Source organism: Pteropus medius, unplaced genomic scaffold, assembly GCF_902729225.1.
Source record: "Pteropus medius unplaced genomic scaffold, Ma_sr-lr_union100, whole genome shotgun sequence".
Classification (NCBI taxonomy): domain Eukaryota; kingdom Metazoa; phylum Chordata; class Mammalia; order Chiroptera; family Pteropodidae; genus Pteropus; species Pteropus medius.
Window position 1 is genome coordinate 619,054 of NW_024347731.1, and position 19,490 is coordinate 638,543.

Sequence of the window (19,490 nt, forward strand, 5' to 3'; positions counted from 1 at the left end):
CTAGAGAGCTCTTGGTTAATATTTGATGAATAAATAGATTACTAATGATCAATTTCTCTCTCCACATTTTTCTAGAATTTAGGACAAAACACAGATAACTTTTTCAAACACCTCTGGCCTAGAGGTATATACTGGCGTGTTGATTTCCTTATCATTTTATTTAAAAGAAATGCAGGATTTGGGGCAAGGTAGTGAAGGCTTCTACTTGTTAGTACTTTTTCTACTTTTTCTTGCCAGGATGTGTGAGGTATTTCATGAGTTATTTTATCATTAAACTAAAGACCAAGGGGATGTATATCTTCTTTGAAGATGTCATGTCTAAAATTTTGCGTGAGTGGTAAGAGTATTTCTGATGCCTAATTTGTAGCTGAACTTTGATGAATCACACAATTCATAGCTTTTCACCTTTGGTAGCTAAGGACCTTGTTAATTTTATGTATAACTGTTATATCTGGGGCTACCTGGTTTCTAGGAAAAATAAATACAATGTGTAAGAGAATGGAACTTTGGAGTTTAATCTGTAATTTTTTAAATAGTTCTATAATTTGGGGATGAAGCTAATTTAAGTGTAAGCCATGTTCAAATAATCATTTTTTGAAAAAGCCTATTATCCCTAGTTAGTACTTAATAATGAATAAGACTATATCAGAAACAATAAATTTAAATGTCTCTGGGATGGTGCAGCTGCAAGGTTTTAAATGACTGTAGCAAAAGTGTATTTTTAGAAACCATCTTTTTTTTCAATGAAACACGAATGTAGTTTTTGTACAAATTATCATTGCCTAATAAAAGACAAATGATTCAACTCTATATATTTGTGAAGTGGTAATTGATAAACTTTTACTATAATCTCAGACGTACTGGAAAATAGAAAATCAAAGGTTTTATAAGACCCAGTAATAAATAGAATTTTATATGATTAATAGTATGTGTGATATATGTTTAAATTAAAACTTTGAAATAAAGATTAACTATTAATAGTTTTACTTGATAATATTTAAGATGACTACATAATTTTGCTTACTGTCTTAGGTGCCAATATGTTCATTATTTTAACTTGAACCATAATAAATACAAAACACTTTGGATTTATCTTCTCGTATCATTTAAAATATCTCAAAGCATATTTTATTTTGTGATTTATAATTTTTTTCTCCTCAATATAAAATTGATTGTATAATTCAGTTTACATAAAACATGTTGCCTTTATTCAAAAACATTTTCTAATCTCTTTTTCTGCTTAGTAAGTTCTCTGTGTAAATATTTATGAGTTTGCCCTTTAAAACAAAACAAAAAAGAACTTTTAAAATTCAAAGCAAAACATAACAAAAGAAACAAATTAGGAAAGTATTTTTTTCTTGGCAAGAGATCTTTTTGTGAATATTTGGCTTTGGACACTATTGAAAGTTGCGACATTTTATTCTTCTGGGGCAAGGGCTTCCCTCTTCCTTCCTCCAAAGTAATTCTGAGTGCTGGTTCTGCTCTCTGTTTATTTTTATGCAATGATGACAGCACATCCTTATTGACCGATTATTGACAAAAAACATTTTTAGGTAAACAGTGACAGTTGTGCTAGCAAATGTTTCCATTTTGTAAATTTAATCTACTATGGCAGTCTTTCTTTGGTACTATCTTCCAAATTTCTCATGTCTTTTACTTTATCCCTTTCCCAAAGTGTAAATTACTATAGTGCCTGAGAGCTTTGATTGTTATCCTTTTATGACATGTGTTTATTCCATCAAATGCCAGAAGACAGGAATTCTTAGCTACTATTCACTTAGCCCATTAACTTTCCAACTCCTAATTCTCATCTAACTTGATATTCCCAGTATCTTTTTATACATGACACTGCAACATACTGTTGCCTTTTGGAAAAATCGATTTAATCTACATCTCTACTGAATCAATCTTTTCGTAAGAAATTATTTGGAGTTTTATTCACATGTTTAGTCATGTTGGCTTTTTGAAGATGTATGAAATGCATGCTCTGGGGTAAAGGGATTGACTAAAAAGCAAAGACCACATGAAACATTTTGATTTTTACATTGTGCTTGTATAGATTACCATGAAAGTCCAAAAACTAGTTATGTTGTTGACTAAGACCAATTCTTTTGGAGACGGGAACCTTAAAACTATTATGATGCCCTAAGAGTAATATATAAGCATTTGCCATTTAGAAAAGACTTTCAACTTCATGAAGAAAGTGCCCTGCTGATGGACTTATTAAGCATTAGAACAGCTTTAGGAAGAAGACTATCCTGTAAGTGTTATTTAAAAACATGGGATTTTCACCTTTCTGAAACTCTTTGAGAGGACACAAAAATAGAGGCTAAAAAAGTTAGAGGTTTGCCATGTTTTTACCTATTGATAATATATAGAAAATGAATATTACTGTAACCATTTTGAGCACTCTCAAATCATTGGGCATTAAATGTGGATTTTTATTTTTTATTATCACTGTACTCTCTCCAGTCTCCCTACATTTTCTGTTATGTCGTAGACCCCTTTAATGACATCCCAGTTTGATTCTAAAGTTTCACTTACTTTCAGGACCTGAAATATTACTGATTCTCTTATTCCTATCTTATTTACTTTAAAGCTTCCTTCTCCCACTACACCTCACAGTCCCCCTCTGCACAGGCTGAACTGTGGGCTTAAAGTGCATGTGCTTCTTTGTTACAATATGCACCCTGCTCCCATACCCTGCCCTACCTCTTTCCTAGCTTATCCCTCTGGTGCTCATGATGGTGGAGGAAAGGGGCAGCGTTCTCTTTACAGGATTTTACTTGGTAATATCTTCTTTTTTTGGTGTGTCATGGTTGCTCTTTGGCTTTCCATCAGGCTGCTTAATGTGAATGGATGGTGCCCTCTGGTTCCACTGACAAGGGACTTAGTCTTGAGGGGATTTGTAGACTAGTGATCTTCAGTTATGTCTTCCCACCAACCCCTACCTACTGGTTCTGATTCAAGGACCTCTTTCCTGCCTTCAAAGTAGCTTATTGAGCTTCAGGATTTCACAATCTGATTTACCCTCTAGGGCCTCAAAGCTGTGATATGAACACAAGCCAGCCATGTGTCCTTTATCAGTGTTGGAAGTAGTAACTTTTTTCCCTAATAGTGTGCTATATCTGCTGTAATGTCTGCATTATTTAACTTGGAAAAGATACCAATCACCACTTTACCCCTTTAGTACTCTAAGATAAGGTAGGCACTGGTGAAGAGAATAGCTTTATATGAGAAATTAATCACTTTGAGAAAAGTACAGGAAAGGCAGTTAAATGTTCATTCCAATATATTCCCTCACTCCCCTTTTCTCTCAGTTTTTTGTCTGGTGATCTTTATTTCTAGTTGAGCACTGCTCCCCAGAACATTCCCAGGTTTCTTCCTCCCCCACCCCCACCCTGTTGAATTCTGCTCTTGCCAGATCTCTACAAGGTAGACAAGATCATTTCTAAGTAAGTAGAGTCTATAAAAGTGGCCACAGATTTTTTATTAGCTCATCTAAGCCAAAATAGTCTGTATGTAGTATCTAAGCTTAAGTTTGCAAAGATTTAAGATTAGGAAAATATTACTAAATATGTATATCAGTAGGTGTCGTCAATGATGTGGGACTCGTGGAGGATGCAGTTGTCTTTATTTACTTTAACACTTTTTCCTCCCCTGAGTAAAAGCTTTAGAGATGATTGAATCTCCAGTCAAGTCTATATAAATTCTATCCAATTGGAGGCAAGTTGTATTAACTACTCAAAATACATGAGGTTTTCTATATGGAGGATACATTTTCCTCCCTATTTGTTTAGTTACCTGTGGCAAAAGGGCAAGAAAACAAAAGCTGGATGACTTAAGGCTAGAATTCACAAACCCTAGTGTAGAGAAATACTCTATCTGGAGGTATCAGGTAGCATAGGCATATCCACGGGGTTCAATGAACAAATCTGTGGAAGTCCAGCACTAGGAGGCTAAGCAGAAAGAATTAAAGGCAGGGTCTTTATCCAGAAGTAGAATGGGAATATGGCCAATCTTAAAAGTCATCATGTGGTAGGAAGAGTGCCACCATCTGTCAGGGGGGTCTAGCCCTAGAGAAGAAGGTTTAAATAGACTACGAAGGAGTCAGTTTTATAGGAGGACCTAGGGTAACAGGCACTGAAGTCACCAGGGGAGGAAGATCAAAGCCAAAGTGAAGTGGGCTGAGTGAGTGAGGAGTACTGGCTCTGGGCCTATACATACACCAGGGTGAGTGTTGGTCATGATGCTTCCTCTGTCTGGTGGATAGGAATAAAGAGAACTTAGAATGGCTAACCAGTTCAAGTCTTTGTATGTGATCTAATTCCCAGACTGACTGGTATCATGGACTCTGGGTGGTAACATTTTTTCCTGTCCTTTCACAATGGCCCTCAATTGAATTAGGCCTGAGCTTGCAGGTGAGCTCATGGGGATATCTGAATGAGAAGTACTAGGGAAGGCAAGAGTGGGAAAACAGTAGTTGTGCTAAGACGATGGAATTCTCTCCTTATGTTTTGGTTTCAGGGAATATAATTTCAGTGTAAAAGAGTTCACAAATGTCTGAAATTGACTGAAGAGGTGAAACTATTTGGCTATAGGATATAAGCTTAAATATTATTCCTTTAGGGGAAGGCAAAATTTAGATAGACACTCCTGGATAAGTTTCTGAAAAGTGTTAGAGGACAATGGAGGATAAATAACTTAAGGCAATTAGTCTGGTAGGAGGTCCTGCCATACAATATAGTTAAAAAAAAAAAGTGATAATACTTTATTATCTAGTTATTGGCAGGTAAGGTCTGGAATGTGCAAACTATGAATATACATAAGTGTATTCCTTAGTGACCATTTTAGCTTGCTTTTATTTATTTATTTTTTGTCTCTAGTTGATGAATTTTTGGCTCTACATTTAGAGGTTAGAAAAATTTCCACACAACTCAGTGGTATCAGTGTTCATCTGTGCTGTGAGATTCACTGGTACAATGAAATTTAATGTCTCCTTATATATTTTGTTAACTATTTAGATAACATATACTTAGAGTGTCATCAGTATTAGTTTTAGTTATTCAAAGTAAAGTATGAGGAAACTAAAGGAAGCTACTTCAACTTGAGCAATTTTTTTTAAAGAGAAAATAATAATGTTTGAGTATGGGAATAAAAACATTTTTTAGAGTGTCCTGTCTGAAGAACTAAGACTTTTGGATTTAGAGGTGACAAATTTTCTACTGATAAGCATATTTTGTTTGTTTTTAAAGAAATAAGTATATATACACATCAAAACACTATTTCTGTGTTTTTGGAAAAATTATTGGTTTAGTTGAATTTCCCTACTTTTTTAAAGAAAATCTTGTAAACTTGTAGGTTTTAATTATTTTAGGAGGTTTGCAACACCACCAGTTTCATGCCATTATTTGAATAAAGTCTTTCCCCCCTATAGATCCTATTTTATTTCCTATATACTGCACTGGGCTGTGAAAATGGCTTAAAACCTACAGGTCCATTTGATTGTTTTTATCCACCTAAATCAGAGTCATTTGTAAGACCATCAAACCAAGATTTAAGTCAGCTAATCCTGAGTCCCTAGTTGCAATGACTTTCAAGTTTTAGAACATTACATTAAATGCTGAAAATAAAAGAAGGCCAATGTATGTTTGCCATGAAGTCCATTAAGGACAGATTAGAATTAAATTCATCATTTTCTTAAGCAATAATTATTTTCTAAATTTATTCGTTTTCCCTTGGAAACTTTATTTTATTAAATTTATTGAAGTGACATTGGTGAATAAAATTTATAGGTTTCAAGTCTACAATTCTATAATACATCATCTGTACATTGCGTTGTGTGTTCAACATCCAAAGTCAAATCTCTTTCTGTCACCATATATTTGACTTCCTTTACCCTTTTCTACCTCCCCCCGTTCCCCCTTCCCTCTGGTAATTACCATACTGTTGTCTGTGTTTGAGGTTTTGTTTGTTTGCCTTGTCTGTTTGTTGCTTTCAGTTTTACATTCCACACATACGTGAAATCATATGGTTCTTGTTTTTTTCTGTCTGACTTATTTTGCTTAGTATATTCTCAAGGTCCATCTATGTTGTTGCAAATGGTAGTATTTCATCTTTTCACATCTTATGGCTGAGTAGTATTCCATTGTATATATGGACCACAACTTCTTTATCCAGTCATCTACCAAAGGACACTTAGGTTGTTTCCATGTTTTGGCCACCATGAATAATGCTGCAATAAACATAGTGGTACATATATCATTATAAATAAATGTTTTCAAAATTTTCAGGTAGATACTCAGAAGAGGGATTGCTGAATCATATGGTAACTCTATTCTTTTTTTTTTTAAATTAAGTTTATTGGCATAACATTGGTTAATACAATTATATAATTTTCAGGTCTACATTATAATTTGACATCTGTATATTCTATTGTGTGTTTACCACCCAAAGTCCAGTTTTCTTTAGCTGTAGCTTTATTCTAAATTTTTGAGGAGCCTCCAAATTGTTTTCCATAGTGGCTGTACCAGTTTACATTTCCATCAGCAGTGTATGAGGGTTCCTTTTTCTTCATAACCTCTTCAACACTTGTTATTACTTATGTTGATAATAACCATTCCAACAGGTGTGAGGCGATATGTCACTGTGATTTTGATTTGCATTTCCCTAATAGCTAGTGAAGTTGAGCATCTTTTCATATATCTATTGGCCATTTGTATGTCTTCTTGGAAGAAGTGTCCAGATCCTCTGCCCATTTTTTAGTTGGATTGTTTTTTTGTTTGTTTGATTTTGAGTTATATGAATCCTTTATATATTTTGGATATTAATCCTTTACTGGAAGTGTTGTTTATGAATATCTTCACCCATTCAGTTGGTTGCCTTTTGTTTTGTTGATGGTTTCTTTTGCTGTGCAGAAGCTTTTAAATTTGACATAGTCTCTTTCTTTTGCTTTTACTTTCCTTGCCTTTGAGGTCAAATTCATAAAATCCTCTCTAAGACCAAGGTCCTTAAGTTTAGTACCTATGTTTTCTTCTATGTATTTTATTGTTTCAAGTCTTATATTTAGGTCTTTGATCCATTTTGAGTTAATTTTTGTATATGGTAACAAATAACAGTTTAGTTTCATTCTTTTGAATGCGTCTTTTTAAATTTCCTATCACCATTTATTGAAAAGGCTTTCTTTTTTCTATTGTATGTTTTTGGCTCCTTTGTTGAAAATTATTTGCCTAAGTATATGTGGGTTTATTTCTGGGCCCTTAATTCTGTCCCATTGGTCTGTGTGTCTGTATTTCTACCAAATATCATGCTGTTTTGATTATTGTTGCTTTGTAGTATAATTTGAAGTCAGGGAGCTTGATGCTTCTGGCTTTGTTCTTTTTTTCTCAGAATTACTTTGGCTATTTGCGGTCTTTTGTGGTTCCATACAAATCGGCTGATATTTTATTCTTTTTTTTTTTTTTTTTTGAAGAATGCCATTGGGATTTTGATGGAGATTGCATTAAATCTACATATTGCTTTGAGTAATATGGCCATTTTAACTATTTTGATTCTTCCAATCCATGAACATGGACTATCTTTCCATTTCTTTGTGTCTTCTTCAATTTAATAACGTCTTGTAGTTTTCAGTATATAGATTCTTCATAGCCTTTAAATTTATTCCTAGGTATTTTATTATTTCTTTTGCAAATGCAAAAGGAATTTTTATCATTTCTTTTTCTGAAAATTTGTTGTTAGTATTATTTCTTTTGCAAATGCAAAAGGAATTTTTATCATTTCTTTTTCTGAAAATTTGTTGTTGTTAGTATACATTGAGTTTTGTATCCTGCCACTTTGATGTATTTATTTATTGTTTCTGATAGGTTTTTTTTTTTTTTAATTTTTTTTGGTGGAGTCTAGGATTTTCTATGTAAAGAATCATGTTGTCTGCAAAAAGAGATATTTTACTTGTTTATTCCTAATTTAGATGCCTTTTATTGCTCTCTCTTGCCTGATCGCTTTGGCTAGGACTTCCAAAACTATGTCGAATAACAGTCATGAGAGTGGATACCTTGTCTTGTTACTAATTTTAGAGGAAATACTTTTAGTTTTTCACCATTGAGTATATTAGCTGAAGATTTGTTGTATAAGGCTTTTATTATGTTGAGGTACTTTCCTTTTGTACCCATTTTATTGAGTGTTTTAATCATAAATGGATGCTGTATCTTGTCAGATGCTTTTTCTGCATCTATTGATATGATCACATGAATTTTACCATTTATTTTGTTAATATGGTATATGATATTGATAAATTTGCATCAATCGAACCATCTTTGTGCCCCTGGAATGAACTCCACTTGATTGTGACGTATTATATTTTTAATGTATTGTTGTATTTGATTACTATTATTTTGTTTAAAATTTTTGCATCTGTATTCATCAGAAATATTAGTCTGTAGTTTTTTTTGTGTGTTATTTTTGCCAGGTTTTGCTATCAGGGTAAAGTTGACTTCATAAAATGAATTAGGAAGTATTGCCTCTTTAATTTTTTGGAAGAGTTTGAGAAGGATAGGTATTAAGTCTTTTTTGAATCTTTGGTAGAATTCTCTAGTGAAGCCATCTGGTCTGGGACTTTTACTTTTTGGGAGATTTTTGATGATTGTTTCAGTTTCCTTACTGTTGATTAGTCTATTTAGATTTTCTACTTCTCCATGATTTAACTAGGAAGGTTGTATGTTTCTAAGAACTTGTCCATTTCTTCTAGATTATTGAATCTGGTGACATTTAGTCTTTCATAGTATTCTTGTATGGTCTTTTGTATTTCTGTGGTGTCCACCATAACTTCTCTTTCATCTCTGATTTTGTTTATTTGAGTCTTCTCCTTTTCCTTAGTAAGTCTAGCCAGAGGTTTTTCAATTTTATTAATCTCTTTAAAAAACCAGCTCTTTGTTGCATTATTTTATTTTCTATTTTCTTTTTGTTCTCTATTTCATTCAATTCTGGTCTAATTTTTATCATTTTTTCTTTCTGTTTACTTAGGGTTTCATTTTTGCTACATTTTCTAGTTCTTTAAAACGTAGTATTAGGTTATTTTAGATTTTACTTGTTTCTTGAGATAGGCCTGCAGTGATATATAAACTTCCCTCTTATTACTGCTTTTGCTGTATCCCAAGTTTTGATATATTGTATTGTCATTCTTGTTTGTCTCTGCGTACCCTTTGATCTCTCCTTTCATTTCTTCTTTTACCCAGCCATTATTTAGTAGCATGTTTTTTATCTCCACATATTTGTTGTTTTTCCTGCTTTCTTTTTGCAGTTGATTTCCAGTTTCAAAGCATTGTGGTTAGAGAATATGATTGGTATGATTTCAGTCTTCTTAAATTTGTTGAGGCTAATTTTGTTCCCCAATGTATGACCTATCCTTGAGAATGTTTCATGTGCACTAAAGAAGAATGTATAATCTGATGTTCTGGGATGAAAGGCTTTATAAATGTTGATTATGTCCATTTGGTATAATGTATCATTTAAGGCCAATATTTCCTTATTGATTTTATGTTTAGTTGGTCTAGACATAGCTGTCAATGGAGTATTTAGGATCCTTACTATAATTATGTTTTTGTTGGTTTCTCCCTTTACTTCTGTTAGTAGTTACCTTACATATTTTGGTGCTCCCTTATTGGTGCATGTATATTGATAAGTGTTATGTCTTCTTGATGTATTGTCCTCTTTATCATAATAAAATGTTCATCTTTGTCTCTTTTAACTTTTTTTAAATCTTGAAATCTATTTCATTAGATATAAATACAACTACATCTGCTTTTCTCTGGATGCCATTTTCCACCCTTTCACTTTGAGTCTATGTTTGTTCTTGCAGCTAAGATGTGTCTCTTGAAGGTAGCATATAGTTTGGTTTTCTTTTTTTTGGATCCAGTTCACTACTCTGTGTCTTTTTATTGGTGAGTTCAGTTCATTTACATTCAGGGTGATTATTGATATATGGCTGTTTCCTAGTCATTTTACCTTTGTTTTCTGGTAGTTTTTGTCTCGATTTCTTTTCCCTTATGTTTCTGTCTTATAGTTTGGCGGTATTCTATGATTTCTTTTGTTTTCTGTTTTTTTATGTTGTGTGTCTCAGGCCTAGAATTTTTTTTGTGTGTGTTTACTATCAAGTTTATGTAAAAGGAAGTTTTATATATACAATAGTCCTTTTTCTTCTGAATATATCTTATCTCCTCTCCATTCCACTCTGAAAATTCAGACCTGTACCCTCTACCCTTTTATAATTTTGTTGTCACAAATTATCTCTATTTATGCTGTGACTTCATTTCCAAATTGCAGTATCTATTTTCTTCCCTCTCTTTTAACAATATTTTTACCTCCTTTAAACTTTGTTATATTTAAGTGTATAATGACCTATTCTGAATAAGGGCTGTAATTTCTTGCTTCTGTCTGTGATTCCCTTACTTATAGTTTTGTATCTTTTTGTCTTTTTGTTTTAGGTATAATAATTCCCTTTTGTTTTTCCTGTAGTACAGTTTTTTGTGGTGGTAAATTCCTTCGGCTTCTGTATGTCTGGAAATTGTTTATTTCTCCTTCATATCTAAAGGGTAACTTTGCTGGATATATTATTCTTGGCTGGTAATTTCTCTCTTTCAGTAGTTTGAATATTTGATTCTACTCTCTCCTTCTTTCAGGGTTTCTGATTAAAAATTCGATGATAATCTAATGGGATTTCTTTTATAAGTGAATGTCTTCCCTGGCTGCCTTGAGAATTATTTCTTTGTCATTAATTTTGACAGTTTTAATATAAAGTGCCTTGGGGAAGGCCATTTTGGATTGATAAGTAGGTGTTCTGTTTGTTTCTTGGATTCAAAGATCCAGCTTTTTCCATAGGTTTGGGAAGTTCTTGCTGACTATTAGTTTGAATAGGGTCTCTTGTTTCCTCCTCTCTTCTCCTTCTGGTATGCCCATTATTCTTATAGTGCTCTTCCTAATGGAGTCAGATTGTTTTTGCAGAGTGACTTCTTCCTTCCTTCCTTTTCCTTCCTTCCTTCCTTCCTTCCTTCCTTTATTCCTTCCTTCCTTCCTTCCTTCCTTCCTTCCTTCCTTCGTTCTTTTCTTCTTTCCTTTTGTTCTTTTGTTCTTACTCTTGTCTCTTTCTTCTTCCATATGTGTCATTTCTAGATTTCTACTATCTTTAATATCACTAATTCTTTTCTCCCTCTGGTCAGTTCTATATCCTAAGTTCACTAGTTTGTTCTTCATTTCTTCTGAGTTCTTCACCTCCAGATTTTTTTTTTTTTAAGTTTCAGTTGCTTTGGTGAAATACTCCTTTTGTTTATTGATTTTATTTCTGAGTTTTCAAAACTGCCTATCTGACTTTTCTTGTATCTCATCGAGTTTTTTCAGAACTATAATCTTGAATTCTGTGTCATTTAAATCACCTAATTCCATGGCTTTAAGTTTATTTTCTGGAGAGTCTTCATTTTCTTTCTCAGTTGCCTAGTTCCCTTGGTTATTCATAGTATTTGATGGATTATTTCTCTTCCTAGGCATTTATGGGAATGAAATCTGCTTTTTTTTTAAAGAGTGATACCTCTATTGAGTAGGTTGATAAGAAGAGGTCCTTCTTTTGTTTTCCAGTAAGTGGTACTGAAGTGCAAGTTTTTATTTTCTCTTACCCTGCTCTGGCTTCTTGAAAATCTGTGAGGTGGTACAAAATGTCCTGTATTTCCTGTGGAGGTGGGTGTCTCCTCTATGACCAGGTCTCCTTGGTCTTAGGACACCATCCCTTGTGGAAGAATGTTGTAGACAATTGGGTTCTCAGTCCATGAAATCTCATCGGTGTCCCCTGCAACCAGATGCTATTGGCAGTGCTGCACTGCCTTCGGTGTCCCAGATGCCCCTACTGAAGTCAGCCTAGGTGGGTTGGGGCTGGGTGGGCTGGGAGAGGCCTGCTAGTGCATTTTTGGCTTTTTTCTCCTCCCAGTATGGCAACTGCAAGACCTCAAGTGCCTCACCTCTGTATCTCTTTCCTGTCACTGGGATTAGCCGCAGTGAGTATCTGCCACTCAGGGAGGATGATCCTGTCTCTGAAGTTCTCAGGGCTGCAGATAGTATGCTTTGTAACCTGACACTCACTGCTACAGCTTCTTCTGGGGCCCACTGCTAGCTTTGGGAGGGTCAGGGGAGGCAGCCCGGCTCTGTGGCTTTGTTTTCTGTCTGGCAATGGTGGCTGCTAGATCACACCTGTCGTACCTTTGTGTTCTGTCTCAGCCCTAGTCACTGGATTCAGCTGTAGTATGTTCCGACCACTCAGGCAGATATCTCAGGGCTACAGTGAGTGTACCTATGACCTGATTTGTCCCCTCTCCCGAGATCCTGCAATGAGTTTCAGGCTATGTCTGTGGCACCTGTCTCTGCTCTTCTCCCTTCTCTCCTCCCTGTTTGCTCTGATTTACCCACTTTCAGATGTTTTTATGCATGGATCTCTCAGACTTGTGTGCTGAGCAGTAAATCCTTTGTTGAATTATAGCTTTTCAACTTGTCACGGCTAGAGACCAGGAGGACCTCTCTTGCCACCATGCTTTTGACATCATTCTATTTTCTAAATTTAAAGAATAATTTTTATACCAACATAATTCGTGAAACATCTACATACAATCTCCTTAATAGAGGGTGGCTTATATATAAGAAAATATGATTGTCCTTTTAAGGAAGGAATTATTTAATTCTTTCAGATCACATAATTTTTTGACACATGACCTTTCTGATTTTCATAGTTCTCAAGCATTTATTTCATCTGAATTTTTGGTCATTTTTTTAGAAAGGTGATGCCTTGAATTTGCGGTTTAAAGGAGACATTTCTCTTCCTCACCTCCAGATTTTTCTATTTAAAATTTCTCTTAAAGTATGTTATCTGCTTCAAAAATTGACTCAACTTATTTGTTATAAAAAATAATTCCCCAATAGTGAACTTAGCTTTTGGACTAAAGTTATAAAAGAAAACAATAATGCTTTCCATATTTTTGGTTACATGTAGAACTTCATCTTGGGCTATTTTATCCTTGTTTTGAAATGGGTAATGGGGAATAAATTCCAGGTGAAACACTAAGGAATTACTTGGTTATCCATGCCATTTATTTAAAATGACTGAGTTCATATCAGGAAAATATACTAGATGCTTTTGATTTGGACACTATAATTCCAACATTAAAATTAAGTCTTTGTACAAAATCTTCCTGACCTAAAAAGCTTTCTGGAAACTTCCTGAGGAAAAAATAATAATTCTTTTATTTATTACAATATCTCTTTGAGGTAGTTCCTATAATACCTCATTTTATAGAAGAAGAAACAGACTCAGAATGATAAGTTGTTTGAGCTAAGTGGTATGGTCAGAAATTAAATAATTTCTTATTCCAGAAACTTAAGCTTTTTGCTTATAAAGTCCCTTTTCCCTTCCTTCTGGTCTTGTGATTTTTTTCTTAAAAATTCATCTACATGTCAATCAATAAAGAGACTATGCTTATTCTCTATTGCTGCTATAGAAAATTGCCACAAAGTTAATGGCTTAAGAAACACAAATATATCATCCCGGAAGTCCAACATGGATTTCATGGGCTAAAGTCAACATATCAGCATAACCATATTCCTTTCTGGGTGCTCTAGGACAGAATTCCATTTCCGTGAACTTTCTAGCTTCTAGAGGCCACCCACATTTCTTGGTTCATGCCCTCTCCTTCCATCGTAATGACCAGCTATGTTGCATCTCTATGACTGTACTGTAGTCACATTTCTCTCTGATCACAGCTGAGAAAGTGTTCTCTGCCTTTAAGAATCCATGCGATTAGTTTGGGGCTACCCAGATAATCTAAAATAATCTTTTCATTGCAAGGTCCTTATTGAAATCACATCAGCACCGTTTCTTTTACCATATAAGGTAACTTATTCACAACTTCCGGGGATTAGGATATAGACATCTTTGGGGGCTATCACACTGCTTACTACACTATAGGAATCTGTTAAAACAAATAGTTTTGAAAAACACTGATTTAAGCTATAGCCAAAATAAAGGAAAAATAAGTTAAGCACCAGAGTAATCTCAATAATATTGATATCTCTGAATGACTTTTTGCTGGCAATCAATTTCTTTAGCCCTAGACCTCTATGTATATATATATAAATAATTCATTCTGAGTCTAATGTTTTCCTTATTTTTGTTATAATTACTTAAAAATTACTTTATTGAAATATAATTTGCATCTAATAAAACTCATTCATTGTCATTGTACAATTAAACGCATTCGTCACATTGTTTTTTATATTTAAACATTTAAAAATTTAATTTAAATATACATACAGAAAAGGGAGCATATCATAAGTGCAGAGTTTGATGAATTTTCACACACTGAACTCATTTGTTTAACAGTAATTGGGTATAATTTACATACAATAAAATTAAGCAGTTTAAATTTTGACAAATGTATACAATCATCTAACTACCAAGACAATCATGATATAGAACATTTTTGTCATTCCAAAAGTTTCCTTGTGCCACTTTGCAGTCAATCCCCATTCCTCACCGAAAGCCCTTGAAACCACTGATCTGATTTCTATCACTATGTTTTTGCCTTTTCTTGAACTTCATAGATAATTACTGTATAATTATGCAGGCTTTCATGTTTAGCTTCTTTAATTTAGCATAATGCTTTTAAGACTCATCCATTTTGTTGCCTATATCAGCAGTAGATATACCATAATTTGGTTATTTCTTTACCAGTTGAGGAACATTTGGGTTGATTCTTTCTATTATGAACATTCCTATGAAAATTGTTGTGTGGACATAGGTTTTTATTTTTCTCGAGTAAATACATAAGCAGAATTGTTCAGTTCTATGGCAAGTGTATTTTTAATTTATAAGAAGCTGCCAAACTGTCTTCCACAGTGGCTATACTATTTTGCATTATCACCGACTGTATCCGAGTTTCAGTTGCTTTCTCCATCCCATCCTTAATAATATTCAGCATTATCAGTCTTCTTAATTTTAGTTATTCCAATGGGTGTATAGTATCTGATTGTGGTTTTGATTTTTATTGTCCTAATGATGAATAGTCGTGTATATTTTTAAATATACTTGCTTATCATCAGCATACCTTTTTGGCAATTTCTTATTTTAAATTTTATGTCCAGTTTTTTTTTTTTTATTAGTTGATATGTCTTCTTCAGTTGAAAAGATTTCTTCAATATTCTGGATACAAGTCTATTGTTAGATATTTTGCAAATATTTTCTCCTAGACAGTGACTTTCTTTTCATTTTTGAGATAGTATCTTTGAAGAGTAAAAGTTTTAATTTTGATGTTTCAATTTATCACTTTTCTTTGAAGACTCGTTTTTAACATTTGCCAGAGTACATTTATCTAGAACAGCCTTTAGTTGAAGTTTAATTTGGCCCCATTCAGAGGTAAGAATTTGTGTGTGTGTGTGTGTGTGTGTGTGTGTGTGTGTGTGTGTGTCTGCTGACTTGTCTTCAAATTCAATAATCCAGTTTTCTGTTGTTTCCAGTCTGCTGTTGAGTCTACTTAATGCATTTTTAAAGCTCAGATACTGTATTTTGTCTTCTTAGAATGTCTGGAAGACACAACACTATTGAAATTCTGTATTCTTTATCCATTTTGCCTATCCTTTCTCTCCTTCTTTAAATATATTAATCATAGTTCTTTTGAATTTCTCATCTGTTAACTCCATTACTTGAATCAATTTTGTTTCTGATTCTATTTATTTTATCTCTCAATTATTGAACTTTTTTTTCTTTCTGATTCTTTTAACATATTTGATAACTTTTGATTCTATAACTAATATTGCATATATGTTGTAGATGCTTTAAATTATATTATATTCTACAGAATGCTAAATTTTGTTTAGGCAAAGAGTAAAATTACTCACAGATCACCTTTATTTTGCTCAGGTAGTTTTAAGCTTTATGAGAGAAAGTCTGTTTCCGTTTTCCTCATAACCTTTACACCTAGAGAGAGAATTTTATTTCACATCTTAGGAGATAGCATTTATGGGATCTCCAATGGATGCTATAGGTCTCTATCTCCTGGACCTGAACTCCTTGCCTTAGAAATCTCTGTTGTACTTTCCAGCCACCTGGTGGCTGTTCTTGATTAGGTTTCCAAAGCTTTGCTCTTCATATGTGCATTTTAGAAGTTGACTAAGGACCTGAGGAGGAAATTTTACGCAAATTATTAAAGCTCTATCTCTATAGTTTTCAGCCACTTCAAACTCAGCTCTTTTGGCTATCTTAAATTCATATCTTTGTCTCTCCTGTCCAACAAGACTATTGTCTTTACTTAGGCTCTATTTCCCTAAGCTGTGGTTTGGAAAATGCCCCCAGGAAGAAATCTGGGGTTTATGTGACATTTAATTTGTTTGCTTCTTTTCTCTCAAAGACTATAGCCCTGCATTGGCTGCTGTCCAATGCCTGCAAACAGTTGTTATATATGTTTTGTCTAGATTTTATACTGTTTATAGCAAGAAGTTAAGTCCAATAATAGCTACTCTATCATGGATGAAACTAGAACATGCCCATGTTATTTCTTTTTAGTTCTGTTTGTACCATCTCCTACTTCAGAACACCTTTGTTCTACCATTTCAATGATCAGAATCTAATAAATTTCTTTTTGTCTCCTATCATTCTTCAAACAGCTGCAAATTCTTTCTCCATATCTATAGGTTTATCTTCTAAGGCTACAATTTTTGTATGTAAGAAGTATAAAAGAGATCGCCTAACAAAAAGCTTCTATTACTTTAGAATAGGACTAACTTGTGTTCTAGACTTTGGATCATAGCCAGCTTTGATTTCTACTATTTCTTACTATTTCCCCTTGTTAACCTACTGGCTTCCACTGTCTCTAATTAAGTCACTGGCTTCCTGGTTCCTATGTGACTTCCCAGCTGCAGACCTTTTGGTATGAAACACTGACTGAATCTTATGCAGAAATTATCTCTTGTTAGTTTCGTACCTCACCTCTTCTGGCAGGCTTTATAATGACCACAGCTCTGATGTCAACAGAAAATAAATATTAGGTAAGAATTCATGTTACAAATTATATTGCTATCAGGATAGATATTTAAGAAAATATTTGTTTTAGTTTGAGCTGCTATCACAAAAATACCATAAATACCATAAATACCACAAAAATACCATAAACTGGATGGCTTATACAAAAAACTATCTCATAGTTCTAGAGACTAAGAAGTCTAAGATCAAGATGCTGGTATACACATTGTCTGGTGAGAGAGCTCTCTGGCTGGTTTGCAGACAGTTGCCTTTTTGCTGTGTCCTCACATGACACACAGAGATACCATCTCTCTCATGTCTCTTCTAATAAGAGCATTAATCCCATTCATGAGGGCTCCACTCTCATGACCTAATCACCTCCCAAAGGACCCTACCTCCAAATACCATCACATTGGGTTTTAGAGTTTTAACACATGAATTTTGGGAGGACACAAACACTCAGTTCATAGTGATATTTAATACGTTTTTTGGTTTTTATTATGAGCATAGAATTCTGTATATATTAGCAAATTGTATGGATGCATATTGAAAAGCCATCTAAACTACCTGATGCTATATATTTAGTAGAATATTTGAGGATGTAAAAGAATTAATGAGGAAATAAAGACTTTTTTTAAATCTAATAGTGGATAGATGAAGGAAGATGTCCATTTGCTATGTCACAGGAGAAATAAAACTAACAGGAGACATGCTAATTTAGCTACACTATCCTAAAGAACAGATTACTTGAAATAGTCAGTCATAAAGCTTGTCTATAAAAATTTTTCTATTTCATCAAATCATCATAAAGAATGTAAAATGAGAAAACATGGAACAATTTCCAAATATGAAGAATGAAAAGATTTCGGGGATGGAGAAACCAAGAATGATGAGTCAAGGATATCAATTTTGAACTTTTTATTGACTCAAAACAAATTTTACCTGACATTTACTTTGTCTTTATGTATTTTTCCACTATCTCATTATAGGAAATGATGGATTCAAACCAAATTTGGCAATGAATTTAGATTGTAGTTCTTCCGTTAACTTAAATAATAAAAAAATTTGGAGGGACAACTTTTGTCTCTCTATTGAACACTTTCAATAAAGTTGCAGAAATAAATTCTGGTTTTTTAAAAAAAACCTTTATCTTCTGAAATACAATGTAGTCATAATACTAAAATTTTACATGAAGTACAAACTCTTTTCTTACTTTATTTGATTTTGGACACATACTTGAACTTGTTAGAATTTAGGTGTATGTTTAAAGATCATGCTCTCAACAAAATTGATGCTTATTTTCTGTTTCTCTATTGTATTTATTTTATTTGTGTATTACAATGCAATAATTACATCTGTTAGCTATAGTTTCAAATGCCCTAGTAGTGTGCTCTTAGGACTATGAAAACAAAAATAAATCCCTTTAATTTGGGGAGCTATACTTTTTTTTTTTTTAACATACTGGGTTGTGGTTCAACTGAGCAGGTGTCTTTATGTTGTTAAAGACGTTTTTAAAATTTGTTAATTAAAACAGTTTCCCCAGTTAGAATTTACCTACTACCACAGCCATTTCTTCTTTGTCTGTTTTATTACATTTTTAAGAAGGAATAGAAATATTTGATTTGAGGCGATATATTAATTTGCTGTAACAAAGTGCTACGAACAGGGTGGGTTAAAGAGAGAAATTAGTTCTAGAGGCTACAAGTCTGAGATCAAGGCGTCAGCAGGGTTGGTTTCTTTTGAGGGCTGTGAAAAAATGTTTCATGCATTTTTTTCAGTTTCTGGTGTTTTCTGGCCATCTTTGGCATTCTTTGGCTTTTAAAAGCATCGCCCAATATGCCACCTGTCCTATTGGATTCAAGACACTAAATAACCTCATTTTAATTTGGCTACCTCTATAAAGACTTTGAGGTACTGAGGGTTAGGACTTCAGTATATGAATTTTGGTGGAACACAGTTCAAAACATAACAGAATGAATTTTAGAATATTAATAATAATATAGACTTTTGCTGAACAGTTTTCATTCACTTTTTCAGTTAGCAGGATAACATTTTGTAAATATAAGTAATTTTGTAATGTTGTGCCCCATCCAAAGCTCAGTACAAGAGAGCAGAGATGACACCTGTTTTCTGCTGTTTTGTTTTACAGTAGCAGGCTCTAGTAGTAACCTTCAAGTTGTTTTGTCTGCAAGATCCAAACAACATAAAGGAAGATAGATACAGATACTCAAATGCTTACTATTAAACAATGCTTATGTTTACGAGAAGTTCAAAAAGATGTAAAGATTTTTTTTTTTTTTTTTTTTTTTAAGTGTTACTCCTGTTATAGGGATGTGAGTAGAGACGTCTTTTCAGAGAGCAGCACAGTTTTAGACTCCATGCTTTAATGGCAGACTGGTCGAAAATGGAGAACCACTCTTTATTTATGGATATTTGACATTTTAGAGAA